The sequence below is a fragment of the Crocodylus siamensis genome, chromosome 4, assembly GCF_052110815.1.
Source record: "Crocodylus siamensis isolate JL-2025a chromosome 4, ASM5211081v1, whole genome shotgun sequence".
In the NCBI taxonomy this organism is placed as follows: Eukaryota; Metazoa; Chordata; order Crocodylia; family Crocodylidae; genus Crocodylus; species Crocodylus siamensis.
The window spans coordinates 100665385-100686849 of NC_143398.1; positions in this window are offsets into that span (position 1 = coordinate 100665385).

Sequence of the window (21465 nt, forward strand, 5' to 3'; positions counted from 1 at the left end):
TCTCTTCAAGAGGGCTTGCCTCGGAAACGTCTGTGCCAGTCCTCTCTCCACCATACGATTTCTGCCATTTCTTTCCTGTCTTCCTCTTGTGTCTTTCTGTAATGCCACAAATGGTGATGGGTGCGCAGTGCGAACTGTGTAATGGGACGAAAAGAGTTTCACTGGCCAAGTGCGTTTTGGTCGGCCAGCTGAACCACAGTGGTCACTTGACAGGTTGGTAGAGGTACAGTTATCTCCCTCTCTCTCTCTCTACATATATACATATATATATATATAAACTCTTTGGGGAGAAACAAACACATGCTCACTTGCACACACATGTTCAAACACACATGCACTCATGCACACAGACACACAGATGTGTTCTGGGAGTGTGAGCAGGACCTGGGGAACGATTTTCATCTTTAGTCTCTCTTTTTCTGGTTATTCTTTTGTTTTATTTGGGGAGGGGGGTGTTTGAACTTTCCTACTTAGGAAAAGCAGCCCCAGGGTCATTTGGGATTAGCTGAAAGAGGAAGAGCAGAGTGCTGCAGGAATGAGCAGCCAGCTCTTGGGGTTTTTAAGAACAGCCTCAATCCTACCTTGGGTATCCCTTAGCAGGTAGCAAACACAATTAGACCCCCCAGCACCTGGGAATTTTTGTTAGGGTATATATGCTGCTCCATGGTATGCATACCAGTGTGGATACTTCAGGCCTTTGGACAGCATCTACACCTGGAATAAGTTTCTCTGCTGCCTGCCTCCCAATTAATTGCATGTGGAGCAACCCAAGCATTGCAAGATGAAACATGCACACTTGAATGGGACCTGGTGTAACCTGCCTGCAATAAGGACTTAAACAGCCTGATGTTTTCCTCTCAGAAGCCCTTTGGTACCTTTGTCCTGTCATATATATATGTATATATACATCAATCATGGATCTTGAAAAAAAATGATATATTTATAGACATGAATATGAATATATACATATACATATATACACCTCTCTCTCTATATATATATATATGTATGTATATATATAGAATGATCATTTCAGTGATCTTTTATTTCTTAATTCAGAAAAAGATATATCTATATTTCTAAGAGATAAAAGATCACTAAAGTGAATCTAGACAACCGTTGATCTCAAAAGCTGCCTGTTTGTATCCTGCCTGAGCAGAGGCCACCTCTCTTCTTCCTGGGTTTTCATTCAATGTAATTTTTATGCTTGTGGTGCCTTGCAGGCATGGCAGTTGCAGCTCCCAAGGTGGTTGCAGGACTGAAAAAACCCCAGTATTTTGGAGGCAGTCCTGAGACGTCCTCTATAGCCCAAGTTTCAGGCCAAAAACCTGAGGCTGGGCTGATGTAAATCTTAGTTTTAGTCTGCAGTTGACTACAGTGGTGAGAAAAAACCTTAAAGACTAGAAACCAGAATCTGTGTTCTTCTTCAAAGGAACTTTGCATGTCGGAAAACTACAAAATGTCCATAGACCCCATTTCCACAAAGCACTTAAGCATGCAAGTAACCCCCCTCCCATTAATGACATTACTCATATACTTAAAGTTAACCCTGTGTTTAAGCCCTTTGAAGTATGACCTTCTTGTGTGCATTTTAGAGGAGGGGAAAAAAGGCAGAAATAGGAAAGTATGTGCCACATTTCTATTAAACCTATTAGTATTGCTTCCCAAAGAGAGAAATTAGATTCTCAGTCCTTCGCTTCTCTCTCTCACTTTTTTATTCCCATGGTTGGCTGATTTTGCCATAAAAAAAAATTAAGTTACTGGGGGGAAAAGAGAGAGAGAGAGAAACAAGATGATTTGGATCTAAACAGAAACTGCCATGTAATAGTAGCAAACACAATGTAAATCTGAGAAAGCAATCTCCAAAAAATGAGAACAAGTGCACTAAAACCTTTAGTTAGCCTTAAGATTAACTCCCAAAGTGTCACAAAGGGCTTGAAAAGTGAGAGCCATATTAGTATCAGTTAAAATATCACTTTCACAACCAAAAATCCCTGCGCAATGCATTAACAACTTGTCCATTAACAACTTATCCATAAATAGTATATTTTAATCTTAGCTCTGGGCTTTAGTGCTATTGGGAGTTGCATGGCTAATGGACCATGCAAAAGACCAGCACTATACTCTCAAGTGCTTGTTCTGAAGAAATGTTACCCCCCGTTTAGTGTAAAATACCAGCAAACATCTATCCCTTTTACCGGCAAACACAGTTCTCCACCCTACTAATATAGTCAGACAAAATTCTTCAGCAGACAAGGCCAGTCATGTAAGAGATTTACCCTCCTGGATGAGTAAAAACCTGGCAGACCTTCAACATAAACTTCCTAAAGAAAAGGTATGAACATGTCTATAAAGAGAAGGTAGACTAAGCAGTTAGACAGGTCGGGGGAAAGTATGACATCCTGCAACATTAATCCTCATGGTGTTTGTAATTTAAGTGAGGCACAGGCAGAAAACCAAGAGAGATCTTGACAGCATTTGAAATCTCCGTATGTGAAATGCCAGGCAGAGTAGATCATCACCAACAGCCTAAAAGTCACAGAACCAATATAATGGCTATAGTGTATACCAGAGATGCAGATGGAGGACACTAGACTTTAGTGATCACTGTGCTAAAGGGTGGAAGTTTAGACCCAGTCTAACTCTGTAGCAGCAGCCTAGTCCTTGGACTGTGGTGCTCTACAAGAATGGGAGCACTAAAATTAAGGCCCTATGTACTTTGTGGCAGACTGGATCTAATCTCTAAAAGTAGAGCCCCCTGGTGTCTACAGAGCTGAACTGCAAGAGATTAGAAATTGTTCAGCTTGTGCAGTTCAGCTTCAAATATCCTCACTGAAAATCTCCATGTTTGACTATAATATGAGAAGGAAGACACAGCTAGTGCAGAACACCAAGACTTTTTTTTTCTAACAAATTCTATTTATTCTACTCTGCCCCTACATTTTCAAAGCACTGCAACTTTCTGCATTGACAGTACATGACTGTACTCTGAAGTTATCAGGAAGAAACTAGACGTTTTGAAAGCTGGGTAGTGAACAGATGAGGCTATAAGTGTCTGAAGATGTAAAGGGAGCATCTTGGGAATAAGGGCTTAAGCACATGAGTTTGACGTTTATGCTGCACTGATCAAGAGTAAAATAGTTACTGCTCACATTTAAACAATCGTCTTCTGACTACAGGGTTAACAACCTTTGGAAGTTAATTGGACAATTTGTATTTCTCAGAGCTATTGTTTCAGACAACCTGCACACTGCAGAAGTTGTTTTTATATTACTGGTTCATAATCGCATAAACAGAGTCAGTTCACGTTTGGAAAGGTTTTTTTTTTACAACTATAGAGCTAAAATTGTAATTTTTGTAGGAAAGTCAGATTTGGTGACCCATTTTTTTTAATTCTGTAATCCTAAGAATTTTGTAGCCACTGCTGATGTCCTGTATCAGATTATAGAAGAAAGACAACTTCTCAGTTCGGTTGCTATTGTGCCACACTTTGAAAAGATATTTTAATGCTGTTGTAAAACTAAGGAAAGGGCAAAATTAGACTGCTTAAAGCATACTGGTATGTATTCCCAACTCATGTCTCCAAAGGGACTAATTTGCTTGCTGAAGGAACTATTCATTGACAGCAGTGCATTTTGGTCCTTATGGATCTTGAAAGATCTTCCAATTCCAGAAGGATGTTCTCTTCATAGGAAAGGATGTCTTTTCTGCTGTCTAGTTGAATGAGTTTGAGCATAGATTGGAGTGAGCATGAGCACTAGGAACACCTAACTTGTATCTCAGGAAATGTGACCAAGGAAGATACAAAGATCCCTTGAGGGGATCAGATTGCAGTTTGGAGGTGGTGGGAGGAAGACAACAATGATTGAGAGATGCAGGGACAGTCCTCAGGTCAACCCCCAAAAAGTATATTTTCTTCTTTGTTAGGTAATCAGCAGGTGGTCACAATTTGTATCCTATGCTGAAAATTGCAGTCCTTGGTGATACCATTAACTGACTTAACCAAAGAAAAGTCCCAAAGACAACTGAGTGAAGCAGATATCAAACGAGACAAAAACATAAGCATTTCCAAGTAACCGAGTTTTGTTGTGTCAGAATTAGCCTTCCAGGCTAGGGACAGACATTCAAAAAGCCTGAGCCTGAATTAATTCACTCTTTGCAGGTTAGTCTAAGCTGCACAGCTTAAACTGATGAATAACTGGACAGACATTCTCTGTTAAATCAGGAAATGCAGGCATATGCCTGCAGTGGCTCAAGCCAGAAGCCAGAGGGTGCTAGAGCATGCCTGCCAGTCACTGCCAAAGGGGAGGGAAGAGGGATGCCCTCCAAGGCTCTCACCCTTCACTGCTGGAGTGGAGAGGGGCCAGCATGCCACATGGGATGCCAGCCACCAGCCTAGAAGGGGGGAGCTGCTGCCAGACTGAGGAGTGGAGATGGAAAAAAAGTCCTTTCTCTGAAGCAAGCATGTATTGAACACAGCAATTTGCAAAGCATACAACAGGAAACTACCAAAAATCGTCACCTAAGCTAAGATATAGCCCAGTAAAAACACAGCATATACATCTTAATCTAACTTAAAATGGAAAGCAGGAAGATAAGAGAAAGCCTTGCATACGTCTCACTAATCCTGAGGGCAGAGTGTCTCCTTACAGCCAGGCATTCAGAAAGGTTTTGTTTAGGTTTTACAGATTCTGTTTTATAATGTAAATGTAGCTTTCTGCATTCTTTGGTCTGCAACTTCCCTTAACTCCATCTCCAGCACATATGTTTGATAATTATCAGGACTTTGCCAACACTTCCCACCTCTCAGTCTGGTCCTGCAGGTCTTAGCTCTGGGCTCACAGGTGCAGGTCTTGGATCGGTGCACAGGGGACTAGCTTGCCTCTCTCCCCTGCTCAAGGACTGATGTGCAATTAATCCTCGCCCCCTCCCCCCCGGCTGCAGACAAGCTGGACAGAGGGAGGAATTAACACCATATCTGCCTGGCTGCAAGAAAGCCATGGAGGTGCAGCTGGGGCTGGTAAACCCCAGCTGCAGTCCGCAGGGTTTGCCAGAAGGGGGAAGAGGGGATGGAGGGAGGAATTTGCCTCAGGCACCATGGCAGGCCAGCGTCGGGCCATGGCCTACCCTGCTCCAGCTAGAGAGCAGAAGGGAGGGGCCAGCCCAGCTCTCTGAAGCAGAGCTCAGCCCAGGGAACATGCCGAGATGCTGTGGTCTCTAATTTAACTTATACCAGCAAGGTGCCTGGGACAGACATTGCATAAACCAGTTTGAGCTAAATCAGTTAAGTCTGATACTACGTTCAACCAGACTTATCTCAAACTGGTTTCAGCCATTTTCAAACTTGTTTATGTGCACTAAATACCTGTTCTGTTACAGATGTAAACCAGTTTCTGATCACTTAAACTGATTTATGTGTAATGTCTGTCCCTGGCCCTAGAGCTTAGAACAGAATGACTGGTTCAGGTACCTTCAGAGGAAACAATCTGAAAGAAAAGCTGAATTAGTGGAAGATGATATCTGAACGAGATGAAGCTGACACAAAGAGTGGCTGCTCAAAGCCAATTTATACCGATAGGTAAAAGATCATACTGTATCTGTTTCAAAATCATAGAAATAGTTCACTGGGGAGGTAGCCAGGGAATGAACGGTCTGCAAGCAGACTCTTGCACCTGAGCCAATTCCAATCACAAATTACAATAGCTTATATTGCTCACTACTTTTCTACACTGGCTTGAGTTGCACAGTTACTTATCAGGGAAAGAATTTACACTAGAAACCCAAGGCTGGGTACTCAATGCAAAAACATTTAGCATCCAGCCTGAGGGTCCACTGCAGCCCTAAGTTGTAAAATGCCATCTCTTCCTGCAGAGAAAGGGCAAAAATAATTGTGGATGAAGTTAAACAGAATACATTTCTAATTCACTGATCACAGAAGTGAAATACAGAAACAAATACAGTAAAAGCCCTGTCATTTGGCACAAGTGGGGAATGGGGGGTGCCAGGTATCTAAAAATTCTGGTTACCTGAGGCCAGCTGTTTTTGGTCAGATGCGGAGCAGGGGAGGGGGACGGGAGAGGGTGGTGGTGGCTGGAGTGGCAGCAGCGCAGGTTGGATGTTTTGGCCGGACACAAAGCAGTGGCGGCATAGGGTAGCGGGTGTGAGCTTTGCTCCCCCCTTCGCCCCCCAGCATCTGGCCAGCCGGCTGGAATGCCAGTTAATAGAGTATTTCACATAGTAAATGCTTAACAGGATAACAGGGCTTTTACTGTACTGTAATTCCCCACCTGAAAAGTTATGTATAAAATACACGTAACCTGGGTGCTCCCAGCAAAACCCTCTTTGTTACTGCAACATTTGGACACAGTGCTGCAAATAGCTCCAAAGCAAGGAAGAAAATGATCACTTCATAGGGGCCATGTCTACACATGCATTTACACTAATTTAAATTTATTGCACAGTAGGTGGGAGCAGGCTGGTGTCTACACATGCAGGCATTAAAGTTAGTCCCAAATCAGTCCATATGCACAGTGCTACTGCACAGTAAGGCATCTCCACATGTGTTACTGCACAGTAACTAATCGGGCATAAATCTGATACCTGCATGATGCAGGTATCAAATTTATGCTCAAGTCGGCATAAGTCACTATATTTACTGTACTATACAGGCATGCCCATACTGTGCAGTAATTTTGGTTACTGTGCAGTAAATGTATACATGTAGACACACCCAGGGAGTACTTTTCCCTGCAGGGCTGTTGTTTGCTCATCACTACCTGTTCAGGGAAGCAAATGCTGAGAGCAGATTTTCTCTGCTCCCTTGAACATCTGCACCAGAGGGTGTCAGAGACAAGGGTTACAATGATGCTGCCTGTTAAGTAGGGAGAAGCATTTCCAAACAAAGCAAGGATAGTACAGCTCTCTCTCAGGTAGGACCTAATCAACGGCTCAGTTAAGTCAAAGGGAAGACCCCCCCTCTTGACTTCTATAGGAATTGGATCATGATGCTGATTTTAACCAGCAAGATTAGGTTTTGTTTTTATATTAGCTGGGTCATTTTATGGGAATCAAAAAAACAAAAGATATGACAGTGGCACAGTGAGCAGGGTACCTGCTCCAGGCCAACTGCTCCACTACAAGATATTTCTTGTGAGGACACAGAATTATAGCTATGGAATTGCAAATGGTTTACTTTTTCCTGTAAGCCAATATTTAACAAAGAGTCTGGAGTAATTGAGTATCCTAGTCCATTCATTCAAAGACATTCCCAAACTCTGCTAGCAGGAGATGGGCTGGACAAACCTCAATATTTATTCTTTTAATGCTTTGACCAGTGCCAGAAAAACAGAAGTCGAAGCAAGATCCAAAGCCTCCTCTCTACAGCAGCAGATGGAGACAGTTTCTGTGAATCCCCTATTAAAGCCTGGGGCACAGGCAGTCTGGCGCTATAGTTGGAGTAAGATTTTAGGCTAGTAAAAATGAGACCAGAATTGGGAAGAAAGTGAAAGCTGAACTCAAGCCTGCAACTGGAGCCAAAGGAAAGGTTTAGGGTTAACTAGCTGCTCAGGATTTGGAGAAGCATTAAGCAGATACCCAGCAGGGTCCATCTACTGTATTATGGCTAATTCTGTGAGGCATGGCAACTTTCAAGGGGCATGGCAGGGTTTCCTAGGCAGGGGCACAGCTTAACCCGTTTACCTCCTGCTGAGGGTATAGCTATATAGATCTACTTGTTTTCTGGCACTAGGCTCAACATTTACCTCTTCATTTTAATTAAGAGCATAACATTGATCATTTGTCATCTGTGTGTCATGGTATACGTACCATATCTTGGTCAGGAATAAAGGAAACCAAGACAACAACCCATCTTGAGAAGCAGTGTTAATTTCTACACTCTTCCTACAACCAGTCCTCACAACAATGGCCCTGCTTATGAAAAGACCACTTAAAGGCAAAGAAAGCAAAATGTCAACTTCAGTTCAGCACAGAGCAGTGGGCTGGATGCCCCCCTTCCCCAAATGTCTTAAAGTAATGCACTTCTCTCTGTCCATCCCCTTCAAATCCTTTTGGCACTTTGTATTCTCGGATGATAGCTCAGAAGGCATTATTCTGTATCCTTACCAGTGTAGTGGACTGGTCTAAGACTTCTGGTTCCTTGTGAGGACACAGAATTATAGCTATGTAATTGCAATACCTTGTGTTTTCTATGTATTTAAATATTAAAGGGTAAGTGCCTGCATTTCTAGAGTGAAGCAGTGGTTCTCTTCTGAGAGTTCAGTGTAGCTTGCCATAGCTGTCCGATGGAGAATGATCTTCTGTTGTTTTTTGTTCTTGATATAATGAAGGTAATTCTAACTAAATTGTATTTTTTGTGTGTACAAAGAATCGTATTTTATGATACTCTTGCACCCCGTGGGTTTTGCATGAGATTTTAGGAGCGCCTAAGGATGTCTAAAAAGATAGCTTGTCCATTTGTTTGGCAAGAAGTCTTGTTTGTGCTTATCCAGTTGCACAGAGCTTCTACAAAGGCATTTTAAGGAAAAATACAAAAAAAATTGTCAAAACACATTTCCCTCCTATTTTTCCAAAATGATGTCTAATGCTCAGAGCTTCCTCATATCCTCACATTGTTGAAGAAAACAATACATGTTAAGCTTATTTCCAAAATGCAATATTTGACATGCAAATGATCCAAGGTAAAAGGTTTCTAAATATCCCTCATTTATTTATGTATTTATTTACAAAGGTAGTACATATAGACAAATGAGCCATCATTTAAGTAAAATATGTCTTCTCCATTATCCTTTTCCTCCCCCCCACCACAACACAAAGAAAACACATTTTCTGAAACCCTTCCAGTCTGCCAACTTCATTTGGTTATCTCAGCTTTCTTCAGTCTCCCTTCTTTTGTCTGTTGTGACATCTCCTTGCACAAGCATGTAGTACAGTTCACTTGGTACTTTACCAAATTGTGTTTGGGTCAACAGTGAAAACAGAGGTCACCAAACTCTGTCACAGCTGAAACCTAGCACATACTTTCAAACCCCTCTCCAAGGGCTTTGAACTAATGTTCTCAACTTCATTAACTTCATATTTAAACAAAAAGTAACAATCTTTCCATGCTAATTTTGCTTTTATTACTGCATATAAAGTTCATATAGTCAAAGAATATAATTAAGATACAGAACTGGATACTGTGCAAGCTGTTTTGAAGCAAACTGAGACGAGCACTCTAAAGGAACTAATTTTAATATGAAAGACCTTTTCACTGGTTTATTTGTTCTAACAATTCATCCAACATTTAAAAAAGTCAACCTAAGCATTTCAAGGCAATATTCAAGGAATGAAGCAATATTATGCATTTTCCCCCACTCTCTCTGCCCCTTCAGACCCTGCAAGAATAAGTCTTTTAATTTTACTGATTAAAGCTCAGTTTTGAACACAATAGCATTTTGCTCATTTTATTCTATTGCCCAAAAATATCAGGCTGGGACTACTGTAAATATGGAAAGTAAATTAGCAAGCAGACTGAATAAATTATTAGATGTATTCCTTGGAAACTTAACTTTGCAGTCAGTACTTTTCTTTACAGTAAGATAACTATGTTATTGAACTACACAAAGCACAACTTGGGCCTTCTGAAATGCTACCAGTAAACAGCAAACCATTTCTTCTCACCCAAAACTTACATTAAAAACAAGCTTCAGAATGTCGAAAGTAACAGCATATCAAGGGCAGATCCATTTTAAGAGTAATGCTTTTTTCCTAAAGGCCACAGAAGGACTGAACAGAATTTTTTTTTTTATCAGGACTCCAGAATGAACTGACAGGGCATGTCCAGACAAGCGGACATGTGCCTCTTGCCGCATCTCAAACCCCTTTGAGACGCGTCAAGAGGCACATGTGGGAACAAAAAAATATTCCCCGCATTGCAAACTTGCAGCCAGGGGACAAAATTAGACCCCTGGGGTCAAAAACAACTGCTCCAGAGAACAATGGGGCAAGGCCCAGTCCCAGACCATGCCTGGAGGAAACACAGGAGTCAGTCCTCCAGAAGAGACACTCCTGCTGCCCTTGGCGCTGTCCAAGGTAAGTTAGGGAATGGGGTGGGAGGGTTTATGGGTGTGGGTGGGCGTGAGTGTGTGAGGAGTGGAGGGGGATGTCAAGGGGACGCAGGGAGTGGTGGGGGGGATGTCCCTGGTGCTGTGGGAGGGATTAGCCAGAGCAGCTGCGGTGAAGCTGGTGGCACGCAGCAGAACCCAGCCCAGCACGGTGTGGCTCGCTAGTCTGGCTTTGCAACAGAGCAGGTCACATGGCTCTGGGAGGCGTGCACAGTCCCATGGTGGCAGGACCCGGCGTGGTGGGCAAGGACCACGCACCAAGCCCAGCTGGGTCCTGCCGGCCCTGGGGCCACATGTGCTGTCTGGCTGGGCCAGACCCATGGTGCACACAGGTCTGGCCCAGCAGCACGTGTGGCCCCAGGGCCGGCAGGACCCAGCTGGGCTCGATGCACAGTTCCTGCATGCCACACCAGTTCTGGCTGCCATGGGACCGGCCCGGCCAGGCTGCACATGCGGCCCCAGGGCCGGCAGGACCCGGCTGGGCTTGGCACACGGTCCCTGCATGCCGCGCCGGGTTCTGCCACCATGGGACTGGCCTGGCCTGGCTTCGTAAGAGGCTCCAGTGCCAGAAGGACCCAACCCGGCCTGGCCTGGCATACGGTCCCTGCCGGACTCTGCTGGTGCAGTCCCTGCCAGCCCACAATCCCTGCAGAAGGTAAGTTATGGGCCCTGTGTGGGGGTGGGGGATCTCTGGCAAGTATATAGAGCCCAATATGATGACTGAATGCTACATGGCACCAGGAAAAAACAGAAAATTTAGGATATAATTTGCATGCAAGAATGGGGCAGCTAAAATTTTCACTAGAGTTGAAACATGATTGAAAATATAAAGGACAAGAAGAGCTATAAACAGCTTTTTACTCTGTATCTGGAAGCAGTGAGTGCCAGTGAAAAAAATATAGTAATCTAAAGGTTTTATTACTAACAACAGCAGGTTCTCGCACTCTTCATGTCCAACACTTCCCACTTAATGGAGGTAGAGGCAGCTAGCCATGAAACAATATTGCAGTAAGAAGTACTGTACTTCAAATCATGAAAATTAAACATAAGAAAGAATTTTTTAACCTCACGAATTCCTGATAAAAGACTAGATTGAGATTAAAGTCCAGAACAAAAAACTCATGCAAAAGACTACTGGGAGACCCAGTATTAACCTTTGACACAGCAATTCAAATTAGCCAACCAAAGGAAATCATCCAGCACTAATGAAACTTACAGAGAGTGGATAGTGCTCTGCCATAGTGTATATATGTGACTGAAAATCTGAATACTGCAAGAACAGAAACTTAACCTCACAGTCAGAGTTAAATAAGAACAGCACATGAAGCTTCACACACAGTCACAAACAATGTAAGCCAGAATAATAACCAGCATATAGGAAAAGATACAAGATAGGTGAATGGATCATGCAATTTTGCAAGAAATTGCAAGCAATAAGAGAGTGCACATTCTGTACAGAAGACAATGATTGTAATACTAGCTCAGGTTGATTTTTTTTTTATAGGAGCAATGGGCACCATTACAGCAGATGATGAATGAACTGTCAACCTAAAAGCCAATGGGACAGGCCTGTGTCAGCTGAAAACTAACCACAAACTACTTTGCCAAAAGAAGTCTGGAAATAGTCCCCCCCAAGAACACTGAAATATTTTGTTCTTTCAGTTAAAAATGTATTACTTACAAATTGAGTACAAACATGGAAGAGACTGGAAGGTTGAATATTTTCCAGAAGCATGGGTTCCCAAACTATGGTCCACCAGGCACTGATGGCTTGTGAGGTCATGGTAAGAGATCTACAGTTGGTTTGTAGATCATAATGCCATTCCACCCATTTCCATTAAAAGTTTCATGATAGAGGTGCATGTTGGTCCAAGAGAAACTTGGAGGGTTGACAGTGGTTCATTGGTCCAAAAAGTTTGGCAAAAGTTCAGAGGGACAAAGTCCAAACCAAAATACTGCATGTGACAATTTAATTTTAAAAGCTTGTTTAGTTCCAGATGAAATATGGGCTGTGACTGCCAGAGCTACTTCTTGAAATAAAAATCTTCAGAATGTGAGTCTAGCACAGAGTGACTTGGGGCAGCATGTTCTCTGGTGCTGTTGCTAAGTCAAAAGGGAGCTCTCACTCCTAAAAGAGATTTGATTTAAAGACCCGAGGAAGATGATTCCTATAATAAGGTTGAAACATAGTACAGCTCTATAAAATTATGGAAAAGTGAATAGGGAAGTGTTCCTATGTCTCATAATTTGTGAACTAGGGGACACCCAATAAAATAAATCAGATGGTAGGTTTAAAATAAAGCAAAGGAAATACTTTTATTTTCTTTTACACAATGCCTAACTAACTTGAGGAATTCATTGCTATAGAATATCGTAGAGATCAATAGTATAACCAGGGTCAAAAAGCGGGTGAGGGGGGGCATGTATGGCAGACTGATCTGTCTGAAGCTATCAAAAACAGGTCTTCAGGATCAGAATATCCCTAAACCTATGACTGCTGGTAATTGGGAGGGTTTGATGCTATACATGCCCTGCTTCTTACATTATTTTTCTAAAGCATCTTCTATTTGCCACTGATGGAGGCAAGATCCTGAGCTAGACAGAATTTTGGTCTGACCCTGTAGGCCAGTTCTTCTGTTGCCAAAAAGTGAGTACATCTGCACATGCAGTTAATGAAACACAGTAAACTCTAGAGCTGTTTGAGCCAGAGGAAAACATACCCAGGCACAGTTTCTACATGTATGCCTGGGATGAAAGCAATTTGATCTGGGCCGAGTAGGCCCTTAGCTGGCTGCGCTGACTGGGTGCAGTTTACACCTGCGGTCAGCATCCACATCTCGTTTCAGTGCAGTACGTTACTCGGCAATAAGATACTACTGTCCCCCAACAGTAGTATCTTACAACAGATTTAATTAGTTTATTGTGCCCTAATACCAGTACATATGCAGGTGGTGATGCTTTCCAGAGGAGCTAATTAGTCTAGTCTGCAATAAAGCGCATGTGTAGATGTACCTACTATGTTCAGAAAAGATGCTGAAAAATCTAAAATTAGGCCTGTAGTGGCCTCTAATGAACAGCAGCATTGAGGGATGCTATCAGTATGTGTTTTACATGACAAAACGTAAGGACAAGTGGAGCAAAACAGCTCAGGCTGGTAATGCAAGAGATCCTCTCTATGGCCTGAAGTAAAGCAGTCATTTGTTTATGTTAATCAGGGGCAGTGGAGGGAAACCTTCTGTGCACATTTTGGGCTAGTATTCACTGGACTATCATTTTCACTTCCCTGAGATAGCTTTATCAGAAGATACCAGGGCAAAGCAACTGACCTTACACAGCATATTTATTTTTCTAGCCATGGAATAGTGGGGCTCACTGAAATGTGGTAGGATTCAACACATGACAGGGTGGTAAACATCAAGGGCTACAGACTACACAGGAGGGACAGAGCAGGGAGGAAATGTGGGGGTGTGGCGTTCTATGTCAAAGAGCAATACACATCCTCAACAAACAGCACGGGGTCAGAGGAGAGGCAGACTGAAGTGCTCTGGGTTAGAATACAAGGGGGTCAGGGCAAAAAGGACTTAACCGTGGGTGTCTACTACAGACCACCCAATCGGGAGAAGAGCTGGACCGGGAATTCTCAGGTCAGCTCGTGGAGGCAGTTAAGTCAAGGGACGCAGTCATCATGGGTGACCTAAACTACCCAGACATCTGCTGGGAGGAGCAGTCAGCTGGGTCTGACTGCTCACGTAAGTTCCTAGCCGAGATACAGGACCTCCACCTAACCCAGGAGGTGCACGGTCCCACCAGGGGAAATGCCTTGCTGGACCTGGTCGGGGGCTGCGGATTCTTGACCACCTGGGCAATAGCGATCATCGCTTATTGGAATTCACCATCCAGTGCAGGGTGTCAAAGGCCTGCAGCAAGGCAGAAGCCCTTGATTTCAGGAGGGGCGATTTCAATGAATTAAGGACACTGGCACTGAGGTCCCGGAGGGGAGGGGAGTTGGGACTAAGATGAGTGGTCGTTCCTTAAGGAGATGATCCTCCAAGCCCAAAGGGTGACAATCCCAATGCTAGTCAAAGGGGGCAAGAGTGCTCAAAAGCCCCCATGGTTCACCAAAGGCATTCAGGATCATCTGAAAACTAAAAAGGAGGCATACACCTGATGGAAGGGAAAGGCCATCACCAGGGAGAATTATACCTCCATTACTTGAGACTGTAGGGCAGCTGTTAGGAAGGCCAAGGCAGACACAGAAGTGGGACTAGCGACTTTGATCAAAGTCAACAAGAAGTCCTTTTTTTTTAACTACATAGGGAGTAAAAAGAAGGCACCAGGTAACGTGGGGCCCCTGCAGGACATGCTTCACAATCTGGTGGTTGCACCAGATGATAAAGCTAACCTCTTTAACAAATTCTTTGCCTCCATATTTCTGAGCAGGGACTGGGACATCCCCCCCACTGGAATCCCAGATGAACTCAGGAGAGGCACAGCCAGGCCCAGGGTCAGAGAGGACCTGGTCAGGGAAATACTGGTGGGACTGGATGTCTTCAAATCAGCAGGTCCAGATGATCTCCATCCAAGGGTGCTGAGGGAATTGGCAGAGGCCATTGAGGGATCCCTGGCACAGCTCTACAAGCACTGCTTGTGCTATAGTGAGGTGCCAGAGGATTGGAAAAGGGCCAATGCAGTCCCTATTTTTAAAAAAGGGAGAAAGGAGGACCCAGGAAACTATAGGCCTGTTAGTCTTACCTTGGTTCTGGGGAAGCTCTTTGAGAATATATCCAAAAACACATCTGTGAGGGACCAGCAGGGGAGATTATGCTTAGGGGCAACCAACACGGGTTCATTAGAGGCAGGTTCTGTCAGGCCAACCTGGTGGCATTGTATGACCAGGTCACAAAATCCTGGGAGGCAGGTGTTGCGGTGGATGTAGTGTTTCTGGACTTTAGGAAGGCCTTTGACACCATCTCTCACCCCATTCTCATCAAAAAATTAGGCGACTGTGGTGTTGATGCCCAGCTACAGTCAGATGGGTCACAAATTGGCTGGAGGGCCACACCCACAGTGTGGTAGTGGACGTGTCATTTTCGACCTGGAGTCATGTGGGCAGTGGGGTTCCCCAGGGCTCGGTCCTCAGCCCTGCACTGTTCAACATCTTAATCAGCAACTTGGATGAGGGGGTGAAAAGCACCTTGTTCAAGTTTGCAGATGACACTAAGATGTGGGGAGAAGCGGGCACGATAGAAGGAAGGGACAGGCTACAACTAGATCTGGACCGGTTACAGAGGTGGGCGGATGAGAATAGGATGGGATTCAGTACGGACAAGTGCAAGGTACTGCACCTGGGGTGGAAGAACCAGTAGCATACCTATAAGCTAGGCAACTCCCTTCTCATCAGCACAGAGGCAAAAAGGGATCTTGGAGTTAATATTGATTCCAAAATGAACATGGGCCTGCAATATGAGGACGTGGTCAGTAGGGCCAACTGTACCTTGTCATGCATCCACAGATGCGTCATGAGCAGGTTCAAGGAGGTGATCCTCCCCTTCTGTGCAACATTGGCCAGGCTGCAGCTGGAGTACTGCGTGTCTAGATCTGGGTGCCACACTTCAGGAGGGATGTGGACAGCATCGAGAGGGTCCAAAGCAAGGCCACTGACATGATCGGGGGCAGCAGGGCAGGCTGTATGAGGGGAGGGTATGGGACCTGAACCTGTTCAGCCTCCACAAGAGAAGGCTGAGATGCGATCTGGTGGCCATCTATACACTTACCAAGGGGGACCAGAGGGGAATGGGAGAGACCCTGTTCCCCCAAGCACCACCTGGAGTAACTTAGGAACAACGGCCATAAATTGACTGAGAGCAGGTTCAGACTGGACATCAGGAAGCACTACTTCACAGTCAGGGCGGCTAGGATCTGGAACCAACTTCTAAGGAAAGTGGTGCTCACTCCTACCCTGGGGATCTTCAAAAGGAGGCTGGATAATCACCTAGCCGGGGTCGTTTGACCCCAGTATTCTTTCCTGCCCAGGGCATTGGGTCGGACTTGATGATCTGCTCAGGTCCCTTCTGACCCTACCAACTATGAAATTATGAATACCTGAGCAGAGCTTTCATAATCAAGGTGGACTCCACTATGGGTTGGGAGCCATAGGCATGGTTTTGAGGGCCCACTTTGCCTTACATTATTAGCATTGACATACCCCTAGTCATATCTAAGAAGAAATCACAGTGTAGCGGGCATAAATTTAAGCAGTTTGCAGTGAAGTCTGGGTTTAGACATGTAACCACTACCCCCCGCTCCGCCCTTAACCCTAACCCAATGGGTTGATGGAAACTTGTAAAACAATTATTGAAAAAGTTTGTAACGTCATACTCTGTTCCATGTTTACCACTGTTAAATTACTGGGTAAAACCAATTACTTCTTTTTGTGTAGTAAATGTAGGCAATAAGTTGGGTAGAAGTGTTTATTTATGGTTATATCCTGAGTTCAGTATTGCTTCATATCGTTAATGATTAGAATGATGGGATTGGATACATATTTAGCAAATATGCAGACAACACCAAGTGCGGTGGAATTGAAGACACTCTGAAAAGTGGGATTAGGATTCAGAATGACCTTGATAAACAGGAGAAAAGAACAAGTACAGTCCCGTACTTGGAACAGAACAACAACAGATACAAATATAAATGGCATTACAGGCAACCCCTGCTTAACGCTGTTTCACTTAGCGGTATTTCGCTATAGTGCTCATTTGAAATTAATACCTGATTTCACTTAGCACTCAGCAAGTTTCATTATAACATTCATGGTCACCATCTTGGGTCATTAAAAATAATTGCAGTCGCCATCTTATGTCATCCAATACCTTCAGTTTCGCTTAATGCTAATTTCACTTAATGCTGGGTTTTTCAGGAACCAATTAAGAGCACTAAGCAGGGGTTGCCTGTGCAGACCTTGAGAGCTTTTTCAGCTGTACTTTTCTACTATTCTATTATTTGAGATTGTATAAAAAGTTGCTAGTTAAGTTTTGGTGGGGCAAGAAAGATGTGGCATTTGGGAACTGTACTTTTAAGACATTTAGCTTCCCAATTATAGGAAACCCAGGACAAGGGGTATGTTCTATTACGCAGAAGCAAAAGGAACCATGTGCCTGAGTTATGATGTCTTTCAAGCATCTTTGACTCAGAGCAATTACTGAATATATTTCTGTAACTTAAAGTTTCCCACTCTGCTACCCTACTTGTTTCAGCATTCCTTCTAGTTGGCCCAGGAATTGAACAGAGGAGTAATGTATGTTGATAATTAGGATACTAAAATTAGATCTATTGTGGATACACAAAGATGAGGAAAGAGGACAAGGTCCTCCACTTGGAAGAGGAAGCTACTGGGAGACTACCATCAGCTTCATAAAATCTGAAGGAATTCAGGAAGTTGAAAGGGAAAGATCACCACATGGAAAGAAAGGGATGATGCAAATCTACTCTGCTCTTAAGAGATTTTTTGGGGACCTAGTTAGTTAGCTTTGCAATCCCATTATTTTTCACAAAGCCAAGGTATGGGCAAACCTTGACATATTCATGGGAATTTTTTCCCCTAGGTGTCAAATTTCTCCTTCTTTTCCTTTGTCCCCATACCACTAGTAGACAAAGTATTTACAATCTGGACAGGATTATAATTTATCCATTTTATCCAGCCCTTGACCTGATGGAGTTTTGTGTGCTTTAAGAAATACAATTTACCAACTTCCTCTTTCAATTTTTTGTAATATTTTAGTACTGTTCAAGTTTGTAGCTACCCTAGAGGATCAGCATCAAGTACTGGAAAAGAAGCAGAGAGTGGTCTGAGGGGGAAAATGTATATAGTTCTTCCATTGTATAACTAGCTCCCAAATGGCCTGTATTTGAAAGAGAAGCCTGTAAACCTTCCTTCTCTGCTAGCTTTTCCTTCTTATTTTTTTAAATGCCTTGATGGAAGTCACTTGGGTTACACTGATCTCATCTAAGATGACATATTGATATCAGAGGAAAAATGACGGTTCCAATACATGAGGAAATTGTCTATGTAGGATATAAACATACTAGCTGCCTATGGATAAATCCGGTAAGAAGGTAGAATGCAATAGGAATTGATGTGCTGATAGAGAAAAGATGCGCACTAAGCGCACACAAAGCTTTACTGTACACTAATAAGGGTTTTTGGAAGGGCAAAGGTAATTGTACCCTTACCCTGTCACCCTGACCTGAGCATGCAGAAGCTGAACCCAGCTCCAACAGGGGTCAGAAACTAGCAGCTTAGGTTACATCACCAAGATGAAAACACCTCAGTAGGGTCCAGCTTCTTTGTAGACATTTAAGCTCCTTTGGGGAGACTGATAAAGGCCTTCGAAGATACTCTCTACAGGATAAGAATGTGCAATATCCAGTTTTACCTTTCAAGCTAGAGTATCTAGAATGCCTTCGATAAACTCTGATAAACCATGAGATCTGTATACCACTTATAAATGCCAGCTCTATTTTTTTTAAATTGTCTGTATCCTTCTGCATTCTGATGGTCTTTTACTGTGTCCTGCCTCATGTTTTTCCTGCTAAAGGCGCAGAGGAGCAGCACCTCCATGCATAGCCATGAGTTCATGTATTGGTAGAGATGGTCAGCACCTGAATAGTTCTTACATGGGGAGAACAAAAAAATAATTGCATCCTTGATGAAACCATTTTTCTCCAGCTTCTCTGCAGAGGGGGCTGAGGTTGGACAGAATGGAATTCCTGTACTAGTACCAGGATTTAAAAATATCCACAGATACAAAGAAATTCAGGATAGAGCAAAGGAACAGAACATATGCTTTCCTAGTGCAAGGCCCTTAAACTTCAGGGCCAGCCAAGGAAGGAGGAAGCTGCTGTAGAAGAGCGAGACACTGGCTGGAAACAGCTGTCATCTGTGGGGTGAGATCAGCTGTGCTGCAGTATGTCACTGTACAGCTGATCATGCTTCAAGGATGTCTACAAACATTGCTTAGCTGATGTGTCCCGACTTGGAGGGCATCCGCAAGCAGGGGAAACCCCTTGCTTGCAGATGTGTTCCCCCTGCCACATTGGGAAATGGAGGAATCCCCTGCAAGAGATTTTCCCATCACACATCTGCAAGTGTGAAGGGAAGAAGTCCCATAGGGGTCTTCTTGCAGATATGCTCCCTGTTTCTGCCCTTGCAGATGTGCCCTATTGTCAGTGTGAAGCCCTGACCTTCCCCACTTATGCAGATGTGTCCCCAGAAATTCCTTGGAATGCATCTGGATAAGCAGGGAAAGTAAAGTAGGCACTCTCAAAGCTTGAGGGACCCAGCCCTACCCAGGAATTCCCACTTTGCACAGGACCAGGTTCCTCAAGCCTGCAGAGCCCCTGTCCTGGGTGGCTGGAGAGCATGGGCAGCTTTGGGCTGCCTGTACTCTCCCACCATAAACAAACAGATGTGCACAGCAATGAGTGGCCCCATTTATTACTACCTTCTGTTGTGGTGATAAATGTGAGCATCTGTGGTGTGCTTTCACTTTGTGCCATCATAAAAATGTTTATGGCAGCAGAAAGGTGATGTCTGTTTCCACCTTCAGTGACTCAGAAGAGAATCCACAGACCAGAGGGGAATCCTATACATCCTAATGGACCCTGATCCAATCCCAAAAACATGCAAGAGTAGTGAGAAAACAGGCAGGGATGGCACAGAAAGGTTTACTATGTTGGCCAGATAGCTACATCTGTATATACCTTACAGTAACTCCACTAAACAGGGAACACATATAAAATCACCCTTTCATATCCTCTGGATATTTGGAAAGGATCGGGAAGTAGGATAAAGAGTTCAAAATATCTATCAAGGTGAAGTCACTTCTTAAAAGCTAAATGCTAGGAACAAAAGCACTGTCCCATTTATTGAAAATGCAAAGCAAAACTAACAAGTCTTCAGAGTCTGACTGCTTAACAAACTTCCTTCACAACTCACCTTGCTGTCCTACAAAATGTTAAGAGAAAACCACCTTCATTCAGTCTTGCAGTAAAACTAGCCCTGAACCACCTATTACTTAGTGGCTGATAAACTGGATACTTCCTGCTCTCTCTCTCTTCATTAATGATGTGGACATTGGAGTCAGAAGCAGACTGGCCAAGTTTGCCGATGATACCAAACTTTGGGGTAAAGCATCCACACCTGCGGACAAGGGGGCAATCCAGGCTGACCTTGACAGGTTCAGGAAATGGACGGACAAGAACTTGATGGCGTTTACCACCAAAAAATGCAAGGTTCTCCACCTTGAGAGGAAAAACCTGCAGCATCCTTATAGGCTTAGCAATGCTACACTGGTTAGCACTATGGATTTTCGAAAGGGAGCTGGGGGTCAGGATTAACCACAAGATGAGCATGAGCCTTTCATGTGATGCTGCAGCTAGTAAAGTGACCAAAACACTGGCTTGCATCCACAGATGCTTCTCAAGCAAATCCCGAGACGTCATTCTCCCATTGTACTCAGCCTTGGGGAGGCCGCAGCTGGAGTACTGCATCCAGTTTTGGGCCCCACAATTCAAAAAGGATGTGGAGAAGCTTGAGAGAGTCCAGAAAAGAGCCACACACATAATCGGAGGTCAGGAAAACAGACCTTATGATGAGAGGCTGAGAGCCATGGGACCCTTCAGCCTGGAAAAGCGTAGGCTCAGGGGTGATCTGACGGCCACCTATAAATTTATCAAGGGTGACCACCAGTATCTGGGGGAACATCTGTTCACTGAAGCGCCCCAAGGGATGACGAGGTCGAATGGTCACAAACTCCTGCAAGACTGTTTCAGGCTGGACATAAGGAAGAACTTCTTTACTGTCTGAGCCCCCAAAATCTAGAATAGCCTGCCACCAGAGGTGGTTCAAGTACCTACTTTGAATGCCTTCAAGAGAAATCTAGATGGTTTTCTTGCTGGGTTCCTATGACCCCTGCTGATTTCCTGCCCCTGGGGCAGGGGGCTGGACTTGATGTTCTTCCGAGGTCCCTTCCAGCCCAAACGTCTATGAAATCTACTCTACCCAAAGCTAATCAATGCCAATTAAATACTGTTTAAATTTCATACCATCATTGAGTAACCACCCACAAAACCAAAATACATCTTCTGTACTGGGAAATACATGTATTGATTTAACTCTTAAAATGTCACAATAGATGCATTATTAATGGTTATACAAAAGGAGGACCCCAAAGTGTGTTATGACTACAAAGACAAAAACATTTCCACCAGTTTTGGCAACTGATCATGTCAAATAAACCATGGACAGCAGGGTTTACCCCTTTATTTCTGTGCTAAGTGCAAT